Genomic DNA, 16,524 nt, shown 5'->3' on the forward strand with positions numbered 1-16,524 from the left:
GTCTGATTAAGGTTAACGAGTCCTTGACGGCGCTCCTTCGCTTTAGGAGAGGGGTGCGCCAGGGATGCCCCATGTCCGGCCAGTTATACGCCGTTTGCGTGGAGCCTTTCCTGCGGTCTTGCGGACGAGGTTGACGGGACTGGCTCTGCAAGGGCCGGGCGTGGAGGTCGTCCTCTCGGCTTACGCCGATGATGTGCTCCTCGCGATAGAGGATCCCGCTGACCTGCGGAGGATGCGTGAGTGCCAGGAGATTTACTCGGCCGCGTCCTCCGCCAGGATCAACTGGGAGAAATGTTCCGGACTCCTGGTGGGTCAGTGGCGGGTGGACTCCCTGCCGGAGGAGCTCTGGCCTTTTGCCTGGAGCACGACCCATCTCCTCTATCTGGGAGTCTACCTTAGCCCAGATGAGGGAGCCTGGCCGGCGAACTGGCAGGAGCTGGAGGCCAAGGTCGCCGCTCACCTTGGGCGCTGGACAGGACTGCTCCGAGTGCTGTCCTACAGGGGTCGAGCGCTAGTCATAAACCAGCTGGTGGCCGCAATGTTGTGGTACCGGCTGGTCACTTTGACCCCTCCCCCTGCGTTTGTCGCCAAGATACAGAAGAAGCTGGTGGACTTCTTCTGGAACAACAGGAAGCACTGGGTCTCTGCTGCGGTCTTGAGTCTCCCGCTTGGGGAGGGCGGTCAGTCGTTGGTGTGCGTCAGCGCCCAGTTCGCGACTTTCCGTCTTCAGACCCTGCAGAGATACCTTTACGTCGAGCCCCCTCCTAGGTGGTGTGCTCTGGCGACGTATTTCTTCCGCCAGCAGCACGACCTCAACTACGACACGCAGCTCCTGTTTGTGAGTGTGGGGGGTGTCAGGACCGCCCTCCGGGAGCTGCCTGTCTTTTACAGGGAACTGACCAGGGTCTGAAACAAAGTCTCCGCCAAGCACAGCTCTCCGCCGGCTGGAGTGGCGGCTGTCCTGCAGGAGCCGCTGCTCGGGAATCCGTACCTCCACGACCGAGGTTTTATGTGGCGGTCGGAAGAGAGGGCTGTGGCTGGTGAGGTGACCAGGGTCAGGGACCTGCTCGATGGCGGAGGAGCGGGCTGGATGGCGCCAGACACGCTGGCGCAGCGCCTAAATTCTGCCAACGTCCGCCACGCGGCCGATGCCATCGAGTCGCTAAAAACAGCTCTGGGCCCTGACTCCGTTAGGTGCATCGAGGAGGCTCAAGCACGTGGGGAGATCCCGTCTGAACTGACCCCCGTCCGGACGGAATTCCTCATCGGCGCCAAACCCCGGAACCTCCCTCGGGGGCCGGCGCCTCACAACTTGAGCCGCCTCGGGGAAAACCCCTCCATGCCTTTCAGTTCCGCGCGGAGGGGTTTCCTGTACGGGCTGCTCCTGCACACTCTCAACTTTGCCATCCTCGCCGGCCGTCCGGACACGCCATGGCGTACCATCTTGCCGTCTGGAGGAGGCGGGGGCCCCCGATGGAGGGCAATCAACGCAGGGGTCCTCCCACTATTCATCGGGGACTTGGCCTGGAGGGTGGTGCACGGAGCAGTCCCGTGCAATACGTTTTTAAGCCGGTTCACGGACTCCCAGGCTGCCTGCAATTTCTGCGGTCTGGAGGAGTCCGTGTTCCATGTTTTTATGGAATGCACGAGGTTGCAGCCCCTGTTCCATTATCTAAAGGGGCTGCTCCTGAAATTCTGGCTGCACTTCAGTCCCACACTCCTGATCTTTGGGCACCCTGTGCGGAGGGGAGTGGGTAGGTCCGAGGGCCTCCTCGTAGGACTGCTCCTGGGTACGGCCAAGGGTGCCATCAGCCGGTCCAGGCAGCGGGCGGTCGAGGGGGTCGTTCAACCTGACTGCCTGCCTCTCTACCGCTCTTACATCCGGTCCAGGGTGTCCTTGGAGATGGAGCACGCGGTGTCCACCGGTACGCTCGCGGCCTTCCGCGAGAGGTGGGCACCGGAGGGACTGGAGTGCATCATCATGCCAGGCAACCAAATTTTAATTTGATTTTACGTTTTAAAGTTTAATTTGTTTTAATTGCCGATGTTTTTAGTGTCCCGCTCCCCTTTTATAGGGCGCACTTGGAGAAAAAAAAAGATTTTAGTGCCCAAAAAAGAAACTTTAAAAAAAAAAGCACAAAAAAAAGGGCCTTGGAAATGCTTGGTGCGCCCCCCAGATCTGGGGGACACGATTTTATGATTTAATGTTTTAATTTTCTCACAAAAAGAGTTCTGTGGACCAATGGTGGAGCTTTGGAGGCGTGGCCTATTCAGTTGGAGCTGTGCTGTTGAGAGAGAAGGAACTCCCTGCTTTGCTCCTGTCTGGAAGGCCTGGAGTGAGCCCTGAGACCAGCCCAGGAAGAGGAGGAGGGGGCTGGCTTACTACAATTCAACGTCCAGAGGGAGAGGAGGAGAGCAGAAAATTTATCATTTATTACTACTACAGAGAGTTGGAGAGAGGTGGAAAAGAACAACAACCTGAGAAAACATCATCCAGTGTGGAAGGAGGGAGAACCATTTCTACAATCTTCGACAGGTGGGTGTGTTTTTGGTTAATTCCCCGAAAGACTTTGTTGTATCGGTGGGGGGAGGAAAGAAGACCATTCGAGGGCCGGAACATCGCGGGGGGTGTGTGTGTGTGGAAGTGTGTGGGGGTCTTGCTTACAGCTAGGCCCCACACACCACTGAAGCACCCCTCCCCCATTGCCCAGCCTGGGATAGCTGGAGCAACCTGGCTGAAGTAGCACTAATTACCCTATTAAACATCGTTGGGAGTGTGTGCCTGGGTGGCTCCAGCTGTCCCAGGTGAAGACATCTTCTCCCCCCACCCGAAGACCATTCTACAAAGACTGTGTTTTTTGCCATCTGGGGAGTGCACCCCAAGAAACACCCACCCATCGCTGTGAGGGGAGACCTGCCCTCGCAGCTTCCCTCTTTCCAACCCCCCAGCCTCTTTCTCTCTCTCTCTCTGTCTCTTCCCTCTCTCTCTGAGAGCTCTTTCCTCCTAATTTTAAAAACAATTAAGACAACTGAGCAGAGGGAGCAAGGCCACTCCCCATTCGTTAACTAGGGGAGAGGTGTGCCTCATTGAGAGCTCCTCTGTTCAAACACCAACGAGGCCAATTAAGACCATTAAGGCCTGTGACTCTGGGGTGGGTGTAGCCCTTAACGGGACCCTGTGATGGCGACCCCATCCACGCCGGTGGCAGGGCCAGCAAGGACATATGCGCAGGCGGTGTGTGCATCCACGGCACCTCCTGCGCCACCCGCTGCCCTGCCACCGTTCAGACTAATTGCTAAAAAACACGGGGTCAAGAGCTACACTCACCCCACAATGAGCATCGAGGAGTGCGTGCGGGCGATGGCTGGGGTAGTCGGCCCCTCGGCCATTGTCGCAGCCTCCAAGATGTCTGGGAAGGCCGTGTTCTTCCTGGGGTCAGAGCGGGCGGTGTCCCTGGCCCTCGAAAAGGGGCTCACGGTGGGCGGGACGTTCCTGCCGGTGGACCCTCTCGAGGCCACCGCGCAGAGGGTCATCATTTCAAACGTCCCGCCTTTTGTTCCCGCTGAGCTCCTCCTCCCTCACCAACACCAACTGGGGGAGGTAAGGTCGGGGATCAACCCCATACCGCTCGGCCTCAGGGAGAGCAGCCTGCGCCACGTGTTCTCCTTCCGCCGCCAGCTCTTTGTCCGGCTGGCGCGGGAGGAGACAACGGAGGGAACTTTAATGTGGTGCACGAGGGGACTGCCTACCGCATCTTCTGGACGTCGGACGGCGTGCGGTGCCATGCCTGCAGGGAGGTGGGGCACATTCGCAAGAACTGCCCCGCCTCCAAGGCCGCCAAACCACCGAAGGCGGCCAAGGCTGGCGCCGCCGCCACCCCTCCCCCTAGTACCATCCGCATGCCGGGAGCCGTAGGTGCGCGGGCATCGTCGGAGGCCTTTGTTTTCACGGCCTCCGGCGGGGGGGAGGGAGAACGTCCGACCGGAAAGAAGGCGCAGAAGAAGGCAAAACATCTCGAGGCAGCGCTCAGCCCAACCCAGTCACCGGCGAGCGCGGGGTGCCATGAGCCCGTGCTCGAGCCCTTGACCAATACCGCAGAGGGGCCCGGGCGAGGGCAAGATAAGAAAAAGGGGGGGGCGGAGCGGGAGGCCTCGGCAGACATGGGGGTCTCCCTGCCTCCGGTCCCCCCCAGGAACAAAAGGAGGGGCCGCTCCAATGAGGCGGAGGGGGAACAACATCCCTCCGCGGAGGGGTCGGTGCCCGCCGCGTGTCCCGCGTCCCCCACCAGCGCACCCAAACTGCGCCGTAGGCGAGAGTGTGGATGGTGACCAGTATGTCCACTAGTAGATAGTTCCTCTGATGGTCAAAAATAGAAACAGAGAAACATAGAAATTTACAACACAGAAGGAGGCCATTTTGTGTCTGCCCCGGCCGACAAAGAGCCACACGGCCCTCGGTCAGCAGCCCTGAAGGTTACATATAAACCTATGAACAATGACGGAAAGGCAAAGAGCACCCAGCCCAACCAGTCCGCCTCACACAACTGTGACATCCCTTATACTGAAACATTCTACACTCCACCCCAACCGGAGCCATGTGATCCCCTGGGAGAGGCAAAAACCAGATAAAAACCCAGGCCAATTTATGGAGAAAAAATCTGGGAAAATTCCTCTCCTACCCATCCAGACGATCGACACTAGTCCAGGAGATCACCCTGGCCGTATTCTATTCCCTGTTGTACTTACCATTATATCTGCTCCGTCCAACAAAAGGTCATCCAGTCTAATCCCAATTACCAGCTCTAGGTCTGTAACCCTGCAGGTTGCTACACTTTAAGTGACCATCCAACCATCTCTTAAAAGTGGTGAGGCTTTCTGCATCCACCACTCTTCCAGGCAGCGAGTTCCAGATCCCCACAACCCTCTGTGTAAAGAAGCCCCCCTCAAATCCCCTCTAAACCTACCACCAACCAGCTTAAAACTATGCTCCCTCATAATAGACCCCTCTGCCAATGGTAATAGACCCTTACTATCCACTATTTCCAGGCCACTCAATATATTGTACACCTCGATGACGTCTCCTCTCAACCTCCTCTGTTCCAATGAGAACAAACATAGAAACATAGAAAATAGGTGCAGGAGTAGACCATTCGGCCCTTCGAGCATGCATCACCATTCAATAAGATCATGGCTGATCATGCGACTTCAGTACCCCATTCCAGCTGACTCTAAATACCCCTTGATCCCTTCAGCCGTAAGGGCCACATCTAACTCCCTCTTGAATATATCCAATGACCTGGCCTCAAAGCTCTCTGCGGCAGGGAATTCCACAGGTTAACAAATCTGAGTGAAGACGTTTCTCCTCATCTCGGTCCTAAATGGCTTATCCCTTATCCTTAGACTGTGACCCCTGGTTCTGGACTTCCTTAACATCGGGAGCATTCTTCCTGCATCGAACGTGTCCAATCCCGTCAGAATTTTACATGTTTCTATGAGAACCCACAGAAACATAGAAACAAAGAAAATAGGTGCAGGAGTGGGCCATTCGGTCCTTCGAGCCTGCACCACCATTCAATAAGATCATGGCTGATGATTCTTCTAAATTCGAGTGAATATAAGCCTAGTTGATCCAGTCTTTCTTCATATGTCAGTCCTGCCATCCTAGAATCAGTCTGGTGAACCTTCGCTGCACTCCCTCAACAGCAAGAATGTCCTTCCACAGATTAGGAGACCAAAACTGAACACAATATTCCAGGTGAGGCCTCACCAAGGCCCTGTACAACTGTAGTAAGACCTCCCTGCTCCTGTACTCAACTCCTCTCGCTATGAAGGCCAACATACCATTTGCCTTCTTCACCGCCTGCTGTACCTGCATGCCAACCTTCAATGACTGATGAACCATGACACCCAGGTCTCGTTGCACCTCCCCTTTTCCTAATCTGCCGCCATTCACATACTATTCTGCCTTTGTGTATTAGCCGCCAAAGTGGATAACCTCACATTTATCCACATTATATTGCATCTGCCATTCATTTGCTCACTCACCTAACCTGTCCAAGTCACCCTGCAGCCTTTAGCATCCTCCTCACAGCTCACACTGCCACCCAGCTTAGTGTCATCTGCAAACCTGGAAATATTACACTCAATTCCTTCATCTAAATCGTTAATGTATATTGTAAATATCTGAGGACCCCGCACTGAACCTTGCGGTACCCACTAGTCACTGCCTGCCATTCTGAAAACACCAATTTATTCCTACTCTTTGCATCATGTCTGCAAAACAGTTCTATATCCATGACAATACATTACCTCCAACACCATGTGCCTTAATTTTGCACAGTAATCTCTTGTGTGGGACCTTGTCAAAAGCCTTTTGAAAGTCCAAATACACCACATCCACTAGTCTCCCTTGTACACGCCAACAGTTAATCTAAGGGTTAAGTCAGGACAGGAGAGCTCGGTCGGGTGTTATGCTCCTCCTGTACCATGTGGGAACTCAGCGACACTTACGTTGTTCCTGACGACTACATGTGTGGGAAGTATATCCGCCTCCAGCTGCTGACGATCCGCGTTGCGGAACTGGAGCTGAGGGTGGATTCACTCTGGAGCATCCACGATGCTGAGAATGACGTGAGTAGCATGTGTAGCGAGTTGGTCTTACCGCAGGTGAAAGATCCACAGCCAGCTACGGAATGGAAGACCATCAGGAAGAGTAGTGCAAGGAAGGTAGTGCAGGGGTCCCCTGCGGTCATCCCCCTGCAAAACAGATACACCGCTTTGAGTACTGTTGATGGGGATGACTCATCAGGGGAGGGCAGCAGCAGCCAAGTTCATGGCACCGTGGCTGGCTCTGCTGCACAGGAGGGCAGGAAAAAGGGTGGGAGAGCGATAGTGATAGGGGATTCGATTGTAAGGGGAATAGATAGGCGTTTCTGTGGCCGCAACCGAGACTCCAGGATGGTATGTTGCCTCCCTGGTGCAAGGGTCAAGGATGTCTCTGAGCGAGTGCAGGACATTCTGAAAAGGGAGGGTGAACAGCCAGTTGTCGTGGTGCACATTGGTACCAACGATATAGGTAAAAAAAGGGATGAGGTCCTACGAGGCGAATTTAAGGAGCTACCGAGCTAAATTAAAAAGTAGGACCTCAAAAGTAGTAATCTCGGGATTGCTACCAGTGACAAGTGCTAGTCAGAGTAGGAATCGCAGGATAGCTCAGATGAATACGTGGCTTGAGCAATGGTGCAGCAGGGAGGGATTCAAATCCCTGGGGCATTGGAACCGGCTCTGGGGGAGGTGGGACCAGTACAAACCGGACGGCTGCACCTGGGCAGGACCGGAACCAATGTCCTAGGGGGAGTGTTTGCTCGTGCTGTTGGGGAGGAGTTAAACTAATGTGGCAGGGGGATGGGAACCAATGCAGGAAGACAGAGGGAAACAAAAAGGAGACAAGAGCAAAAGACAGAAAGGAGATGAGTAAAAGTGGAGGGCAGAGAAACCCAAGGCAAACAACAAAAAGGGCCACTGAATGTAAAGGGGCTGCAGGAGGGGTCAAAATTAAAAATCATGGTTTAAAAACTAGTATTTAAACACTCTACCTAAACACACGCAACATTCGAAATGAGTTGACGGCACAAATCATTACAAATGGGTATGATTTGGTGGCCATTACAGAAACGTGGTTGCAGAGTGGCCAAGACTGGGAATTAAACATACAGGGGTATCTGACGATTCGAAAAGATAGACAAGAAGGAAAAGGAGGTGGGGTAGCTCTGTTAATAAAGGATGATATCAGGGCAGTTGTGAGAGACGATATTGGCTCTAATGAACAAAATGTTGAATCATTGTGGGTAGAGATTAGAGATAGTAAGGGGAAAAAGTCACTGGTGGGCATAGTTTATAGGCCCCCAAATAATAACTTCATGGTGGGGAGGACAATAATCAAGGGAATAATGGAGGCATGTGAAAAAGGAACGGCAGTAGTCATGGGGGATTTTAACCTACATATCGATTGGTCAAATCAAATCGCACGGGGTAGCCTGGAGGAAGAATTCATAGAATGCATACGGGATTGTTTCTTGGAACAGTATGTTACAGAACCTACAAGGGAACAAGCTATCTTAGATCTGGTCCTGTGTAATGAGATAGGAATAATAAACGATCTCCTAGTAAAAGATCCTCTCGGAATGAGTGATCACAGTATGGTTGAATTTGTAATACAGATTGAGGGTGAGGAAGTAATGTCTCAAACGAGCGTACTGTGCTTAAACAAAGGGGACTACAGTGGGATGAGGGCAGAGTTGGCTAAAGTAGACTGGGAACACAGACTAAACGGAGGCACAATTGAGGAACAGTGGAGGACTTTTAAGGAGCTCTTTCATAGTGCGCAACAAAAATATATTCCAGTGAAAAAGAAGGGTGGTAAGAGAAGGGATAACCAGCCATGGATAACCAAGGAAATAACGGAGAGTATCAAATCAAAGACTAATGCGTATAAGGTGGCCAAGGTTCGTGGGAAACTAGAGGATTGGGAAAATTTTAGACGACAGCAAAGAATGACTAAAAAAGCAATAAAGAAAGGAAAGATAGATTACGAAGGTAAACTTGTGCAAAACATAAAAACAGATAGTAAAAGCTTTTACAGATATATAAAACGGAAAAGAGTGATTAAGTAAATGTTGGTCCCTTAGAAGATGAGAAGGGAGATTTAATAATGGGAAATGTGGAAATGGCTGAGACCTTTAACAATTATTTTTCTTAGGTCTTCACAGTGGAAGACACAAAAACCATGCCAAAAATTGCTGGTCACAGGAATGTGGGAAGGGAGGACCTTGAGATAATCACTATCACTAGTGGGGTAATGCTGGACAGGCTAATGGGACTCAAGGTAGACAAGTCGCCTGGTCCTGATGAAATGCATCCCAGGGTATTAAAAGAGATGACGGAAGTTATAGCAGATGCATTCGTTATAATCTACCAAAATTCTCTGGACTCTGGGGAGGTACCAGCGGATTGGAAAGCAGCTAATGTAACGCCTCTGTTTAAAAAAGGGGGCAGACAAAAGGCAGGTAACTATAGGCCAGTTAGTTTAACATCTGTAGTGGGGAAAATGCTTGAAGCTATCATTAAGGAAGAAATAGCGGGACACCTAGAGAGGAATAGTGCAATCAAGCAGATGCAGCATGGATTCATGAAGGGGAAATCATGTTTAACTAATTTACTGGAAATCTTTGAGGATATAACGAGCATGGTGGATAGAGGTGTACCGATGGATGTGGTGTATTTAGATTTCCAAAAGGCATTCGATAAGGTGCCACACAAAAGGTTACTGCAGAAGATAGAGGTACGCAGAGTCAGAGGAAATGTATTAGCATGGATAGAGAATTGGCTGGCGAACAGAAAGCAGAGAGTCGGGATAAATGGGTCCTTTTCGGGTTGGAAATCAGTGGTTAATGATGTGCCACAGGGATCAGTGCTGGGACCACAACTGTTTACAATATACATAGATGACCTGGAAGAGGGGACAGAGTGTCATGTAACAAGGCAGATAGGGAATGGGTGACCACCAGGCAGAGCAGTGCAAGGAAAGTAGTGCAGGGGTCCCCTGCGGTCATCCCCCTCCAAAACAGATACATCACCTTGGGTGCTGTTGGGGGGGATGACTCATCAGGGGAGGGCAGCAGCAGCCAAGTTCATGGCACCGTGGCTGGCTCTGCTGCACAGGAGGGCAGGGAAAAGAGTGGGAGAGCGATAGTGATAGGGGATTCAATTGTAAGGGGAATAGATAGGCGTTTCTGCGGCCGCAACCGAGACTCCAGGATGGTATGTTGCCTCCCTGGTGCAAGGGTCAAGGATGTCTCGGAGCGGCTGCAGGACATTCTGGAGGGGGAGGGTGAACAGCCAGTTGTCGTGGTGCATATAGGTACTGACGATATAGGTAAAAAACGGGATGAGGTCCTGCAACATGAATTTCGGGAGCAAGGAGCTAAATTGAAAAGTAGGACCGCAAAAGTAATAATCTCGGGATTGCTACCAGTACCACGTGCTAGTCAGAGTAGGAATCGCAGGATAGCTCAGATGAATACGTGGCTTGAGCAGTGGTGCAGCAGGGAGGGATTCAAATTCCTGGGGCATTGGAACCGGTTCTGGGGGAGGTGGGACCAGGAAAAACCGGACGGTCTGCACCTGGGCAGGACCGGAACCAATGTCCTAGGGGGAGTGTTTGCTGGTGCTGTTGGGGAGGAGTTAGACTAACATGGCAGGGGGATGGGAACCTATGCAGGGAGACAGAGGGAAACAAAAAGGAGACAGAAGCAAAAGACAGAAAGGAGATGAGTAAAAGTGGAGGGCAGAGAAACCCAAGGCAAAAAACAAAAAGGGCCACATTACAGCAAAATTCTAAAGTGGCAAAGTGTGTTCGAAAGACAAACCTGCAGGCTCTGTGCCTCAATGCGAGGAGTATTCGGAATAAGGTGGATGAATTAACTGCGCAGATAGCAGTTAATGAATATGATGTAATTGGCATCACGGAGACATGGCTCCAGGGTGACCAAGGCTGGGAACTCAACATCCAGTGGTATTCAACATTTAGGAAGGATAGACAGAAAGGAAAAGAAGGTGGGGTGGCGTTGCTGGTTAAAGAGGAAATTAATGCAATTGTAAGGAGGGACATTGGCTTGGATGATGTGGAATCGGTATGGGTGGAGCTGCGGAATACCAAAGGGCAGAAAATGCTAGTGGGAGTTGTGTACAGACCACCAAACAGTAGTAGTGAGGTTGGGGACAGCAAACAAGAAATAAGGGATGTGTGCAATAAAGGTACAGCAGCAATCATGGGCGACTTTAATCTATATATAGATTGGGTTAACCTAACTGGAGGAGGAGGATTTCCTGGAGTGTATTAGGGATGGTTTTCCAGACCAATATTTTGAGGAATATTTCAACTAGAGAGCTGGCCATCCTAGACTGGGTGATGTGTAATGAGAAAGGACTAATTAGCAATCTTGTTGTGCGAGGCCCCTTGGGGAAGAGTGACCATAATATGGTAGAATTCTTTATTAAGATGGAGAATGACACAGTTAATTCAGAGACAAGGGTCCTGAACTTGGGGAAAGGTAACTTCGACGGTATGAGACGTGAATTGGCTGGAATAGACTGGCAAATGATGCTTAAAGGGTTGACAGTGGATAGGCAATGGCAAACGTTTAAAGATCACATGGATGAACTTCAACAATTGTACAACACTGTCTGGAGCAAAAATAAAATGGGGAAGGTGGCTCAACCGTGGCTAACAAGGGAAATTAAGGATAGTGTTAAATTCAAGGAAGAGGCATAGAAATTGGCCAGAAAAAGCAGCAAACCTGAGGACTGGGAGAATTTTGGAACAAAGCAGAGGAGGACAAAGGGCTTAATTAAGAGGGGGAAAATAGAGTATGAGAAAAAACTGACTGCAAAAGCTTCTATAGATATGTGAAGAGAAAAAGATTAGTGAAGACAAATGTAGGTCCCTTGCAGTCGGATTCAGGTGAATTTATAATGGGGAACAAAGAAATGGTGGACCAGTTAAACAAATACTTTGGTTCTGTTTTCACGAAGGAAGACACAAATAACCTTCCGGAAATACTAAGGGACCGAGGGTCTAGAGAGAAGCAGGAACTGAAGGAAATCCTTATTAGTCAGGAAATTGTGTTCGGAAAATTGATGGGATTGAAGGCCGATAAATCCCCAGGGCCTGATAGTCTGCATCCCAGATTACCTTAAGGAAGTGGCCCGAGAAATAATGGATGCATTGGTGATCATTTTCCACTATCTATCGACTCTGGATCAGTTCCTATGGACTGGAGGGTGGCTAATGTAACACCACTTTTTAAAAAAGGTGGGAGAGAGAAAGTGGGTGATTATAGACCAGTTAGCCTGACATCAGCGGTGGGGAAAATGTTGGAATCAATCATTAAGGATGAAATAGCAGCGCATTTGGAAAGCAGTGACAGGATCGGTCCAAGTCAGCATGGATTTATGAAAGGGAAATCATGCTTGACAAATCTTCTAGAATTTTTTGAGGATGTAACTCGTCTCATGGACAAGGGAGAACCAGTGGATGTAGTGTATTTGGACTTACAAAAGGCTTTTGACAAGGTCCCACACAAGAGATTGGTGTGCAAAATTAAAGCACATGGTATTGGGGGTAATGTACTGATGTGGATAGAGAACTGGTTGGCAGACAGGAAGCAGAGAGTCGGGATTAACGGGTCCTTTTCAGAATGGCAGGCAGTGACTAGTGGGGTGCCGCAGGGCTCAGTGCTGGGACCCCAGCTCTTTACAATGTACATTACTGATTTAGATGAAGGAATTGAGTGTAATATCTCCAAGTTTGCAGATGACACTAAACTGGGTGGCGGTGTGAGCTGCGAGGAGGATGCTAAGAGGCTGCAGGGTGACTTTGACAGGTTAGGTGAGTGGGCAAATGCATGGCAGATGAAGTATAATGTGGATAAATGTGAGGTTATCCACTTTGGTGGCAAAAACACGAAGGCAGAATGTTATCTGAATATCGGCAGATTCGGAAAAGGGGAGGTGCAATGAGACCTGGGTGTCAGGATTCATCAGTCATTGAAAGTTGGCATGCAGGTACAGCAGGCAGTGAAGAAGACAAATGGCATGTTGGCCTTCATTGCAAGAGGATTTGAGTATAAGAACATAAGAACATAAGAACATAAGAATTAGGAACAGGAGTAGGCCATCTAGCCCCTCGAGCCTGCTCCGCCATTCAACAAGATCATGGCTGATCTGGCCGTGGACTCAGCTCCACTTACCTGCCCGCTCCCCGTAACCCTTAATTCCCTTATTGGTTAAAAATCTATCTATCTGTGACTTGAATACATTCAATGAGCTAGCCTCAACTGCTTCCTTGGGCAGAGAATTCCACAGATTCACCACCCTCTGGGAGAAGAAATTCCTTCTCAACTCGGTTTTAAATTGGCTCCCCCGTATTTTGAGGCTGTGTCCCCTAGTTCTAGTCTCCCTGACCAGTAGAAACAACCTCTCTGCCTCTATCCTGTCTATCCCTTTCATAATTTCAAATGTTTCTATAAGATCACCCCTCATTCTTCTGAACTCCAACGAGTAAAGACCCAGTCTACTCAATCTATCATCATAAGGTAACCCCCTCATCTCCGGAATCAGCCGATTGAATCGTCTCTGTACCCCCTCCAATGCTAGTATATCCTTCCTTAAGTAAGGTGACCAAAACTGCACGCAGTACTCCAGGTGTGGCCTCACCAATACCCTGTACAGTTGCAGCAGGACCTCCCTGCTTTTGTACTCCATCCCTCTCGCAATGAAGGCCAACATTCCTGATTACCTGCTGCACCTGCAAACTAACTTTTTGGGCCTTGTTAGTATAGTGGTGAGTATCCCCGCCTGTCACGCGGGAGACCGGGGTTCAATTCCCCGATGGGGAGGCAGTTGTTTCAAAATGTCGAATTTTTGGGCCGGAGGCGGGGACGGTCGTCCGACCGGCCGGCTGGCAGTTAAGCCGAGCGCTTTTCTTCGGAAGCGGACTTGATCGGCCAGCCGGCGGGTGGAAAACTTCGGTTGGCCTGTTCTGGCTGTCTGATGCGGCCGGGGCCGAAATGCGGATTTCTCTGCCGTCCCGTGTCGGACCGCTGTCGGCCATACCTCGTTGGAAAGCGGCCGCAACACCGCACGTGGCGGTGTCAGCCCCCTCCCAATTGGATGAGGCACGGCGTCGCTAGGCCGCTTGGCCCGCCGGGCAACCGGCATCCGCTGCAGTCTTTCGGCAGTAACATGATGACGCAACGTGGTAACTGGCGCGTCTCCTAAAAGAGTTTCATGCACAAGGACCCCCAGGTCCCTCTGCACCGCAGCATGTTGTAATTTCTCCCCATTCAAATAATATTCCCTTTCACTGTTTTTTTCCCAAGGTGGATGACCTCACACTTTCCAACCCGAAAAGGACCCATTTATCCCGACTCTCTGCTTTCTGTTCGCCAGCCAATTCTCTATCCATGCTGATACATTTCCTCTGACTCCGCGTACCTTTATCTTCTGCAGTAACCTTTTGTGTGGCACCTTATCGAATGCTTTTTGTAAATCTAAATACACCACATCCATCGGTACACCTCTATCCACCATGCTCGTTATATCCTCAAAGAATTCCAGTAAATTAGTTAAACATGATTTCCCCTTCATGAATCCATGTTGCGTCTGCTTGATTGCACTATTCCTATCTAGATGTCCCGCTATTTCTTCCTTAATCACAGTTCAATCTCTCACTGCCTCCCTCTGCTGGTGTCTCCCTATATCACAGCTCACTCTCTCACTCTCTCCCTCTGCTGGTGTCTCCCTATATCACAGCTCACTGTCTCACTGTCTCCCTCTGCTGGTGTCTCCCTATATCACAGTTCAATCTCTCACTGCCTCCCTCTGCTGATGTCTCCCTATATCACAGCTCACTGCCTCACTGCCTCCCTCTGCTGGTGTCTCCCTTTATCACAGCTCAATCTCTCACTCTCTCCCTCTGCTGGTGTCTCCCTATATCACAGTTCACTGTCTCACTGTCTCCCTCTGCTGGTGTCTCCCTATATCACAGCTCACTGCCTCACTGCCTCCCTCTGCTGGTTTCTCCCTATATCACAGCTCAATCTCTCACTCTCTCCCTCTGCTGGTGTCTCCCTATATCACAGCTCACTGTCTCACTGTCTCCCTTTGCTGGTGTCTCCCTATATCACAGCTCACTCTCTCACTGCCTCCCTCTGCTGGTGCCTCCCTATATCACAGCTCACTGTCTCACTGTCTCCCTCTGCTGGTGTCTCCCTATATCACAGCTCACTCTCTCACTGCCTCCCTCTGCTGGTGTCTCCCTATATCACAGCTCAGTCTCTCACTGTCTCCCTCTGCTGGTGTCTCCCTATATCACAGCTCACTGTCTCACTGTCTCCCTCTGCTGGTGTCTCCCTATTTTTTTTTATTCGTAGCCAATCTTTCCAATTCTTTGTCTAATCACAAACGCCAGAGGTCACCTTGCACACATCAAGGATCACTCTGCGCCAATGCTCTTAGCCAAAAAGCCGAGAGCCACTGCACCGTTCCTGGAAGTAATGCAATACCAGGTTTGTGCCATGGAGGTGGATGGGTTAAGCCACCCCACCCACCTCCTCCCTATATCACAGCTCACTGTCTCACTGCCTCCCTCTGCTGGTGTCTCCCTATATCACAGCTCAATCTCTCACTGCCTCCCTCTGTTGGTGTATCCCTATATCACAGCTCACGCTCTCACTGCCTCCCTCTGCTGGTGTCTCCCGATATCACAGCTCACTGCCTCACTCTCTCCCTCTGCTGGTGTCTCCCTATATCACAGCTCACCCAGTCTCACCTGCAGCAAATTAATATTGATTCATTGCAGAATTAAGAAAACATCCATCAGCAGAAAGGGTTAACTGCTTTGAGTTTATAAAAAAGCAGTTCAAAATATTGTCTGATGTCATTATGTCACTTCATGTAAAAATCTTTTTCCAAACAACTAAACGACAACTTTTATTTTTTCTACCAAAAAAAATCATCAACACAGCGTGTCTTCTTTTTTCTCCTCCATGTGAAAGACTCATGTCCGGAACCAGAGACATTCGCATTTTGAAATAACCAGAATTTCACCATGGACACAATGAAAGTCGTGTTTTTATAGGTTAGTTAATCTCAATAACTTTAATTTGCAAGGGAAATCGTGCAAAGACAGAAATTTTCCCTTTCTGCAAACAAACTGAACAGACATTGCAGTGTTACGATTCGAATTTTGCAATTGAATTCATAGCAACTAACTTCAAGGCCAAAACTCATCTTTTGTAGAACAAAAGATCTCCTGTGCATTTCATAATTCCGCAAATCGCAATCAAAATAAAACTACACTTGTGTTTCTAACTCAAAATATAATTCAATTCCAGGTACACGATGATAAAGCTTCTCACATCCAGCACAACACTAAGGGTTATAAAAATTCAGTTGTGTCCGAAAAAGTAGGCAGAGATAAAACAGACTTTTTTTACAGACATACTTTGAGACAAATGAAAAATTCTTTAACTGCCCAAATAGTCATAGTTGAGAAAGCTTCCAGACACACGCACTCACAAACTGAAAACTTTTAAATATCCTTTAAGGTTACACAGGTATTTGGGCTGAGTGTGGCCCCTTCGTGCCTGAGGTTCCCTGGAATTCTCCCCAGGGACTATATCATCCGCTTTCATACACCTGGTCACATATCTAGGCAACTCCTGGTAAGTAGGGGCTCTCAGCTGAGGTTCTTCTGACTGTGGAACCTCAGTCCTCCCTTCCTTAGGTTTCAGTCATTAATACGTTGCCCTCCCTCTTCCCCTTTCTCGTGTTTGAGCTTCCTCCTGCCACTTCCTTGTGACACCTCCTTTCATCTCACACCTGACCCTTCGGCTTATCAATTACCCCAGTCCACTAGTCACCTCTCAAAGTGCAGTGTCATTTTCCTCAATAGCCTGGACT

General features: G+C 49.9%; 1 non-coding gene across 1 annotated transcript; it reads left to right on the top strand.

Annotated features, from left to right (window-relative positions):
- The first annotated feature begins 13,385 nt into the window (after nt 1–13,385).
- On the top strand, nt 13,386–13,460 carry trnad-guc (transfer RNA aspartic acid (anticodon GUC)). The gene has a single exon. It is a non-coding gene; the product is annotated as a tRNA-Asp (tRNA).
- Nucleotides 13,461–16,524: the final 3,064 nt, after the last annotated feature.

This window comes from Pristiophorus japonicus, unplaced genomic scaffold (assembly GCF_044704955.1).
Source record: "Pristiophorus japonicus isolate sPriJap1 unplaced genomic scaffold, sPriJap1.hap1 HAP1_SCAFFOLD_446, whole genome shotgun sequence".
Lineage (NCBI taxonomy): Eukaryota > Metazoa > Chordata > Chondrichthyes > Pristiophoridae > Pristiophorus > Pristiophorus japonicus.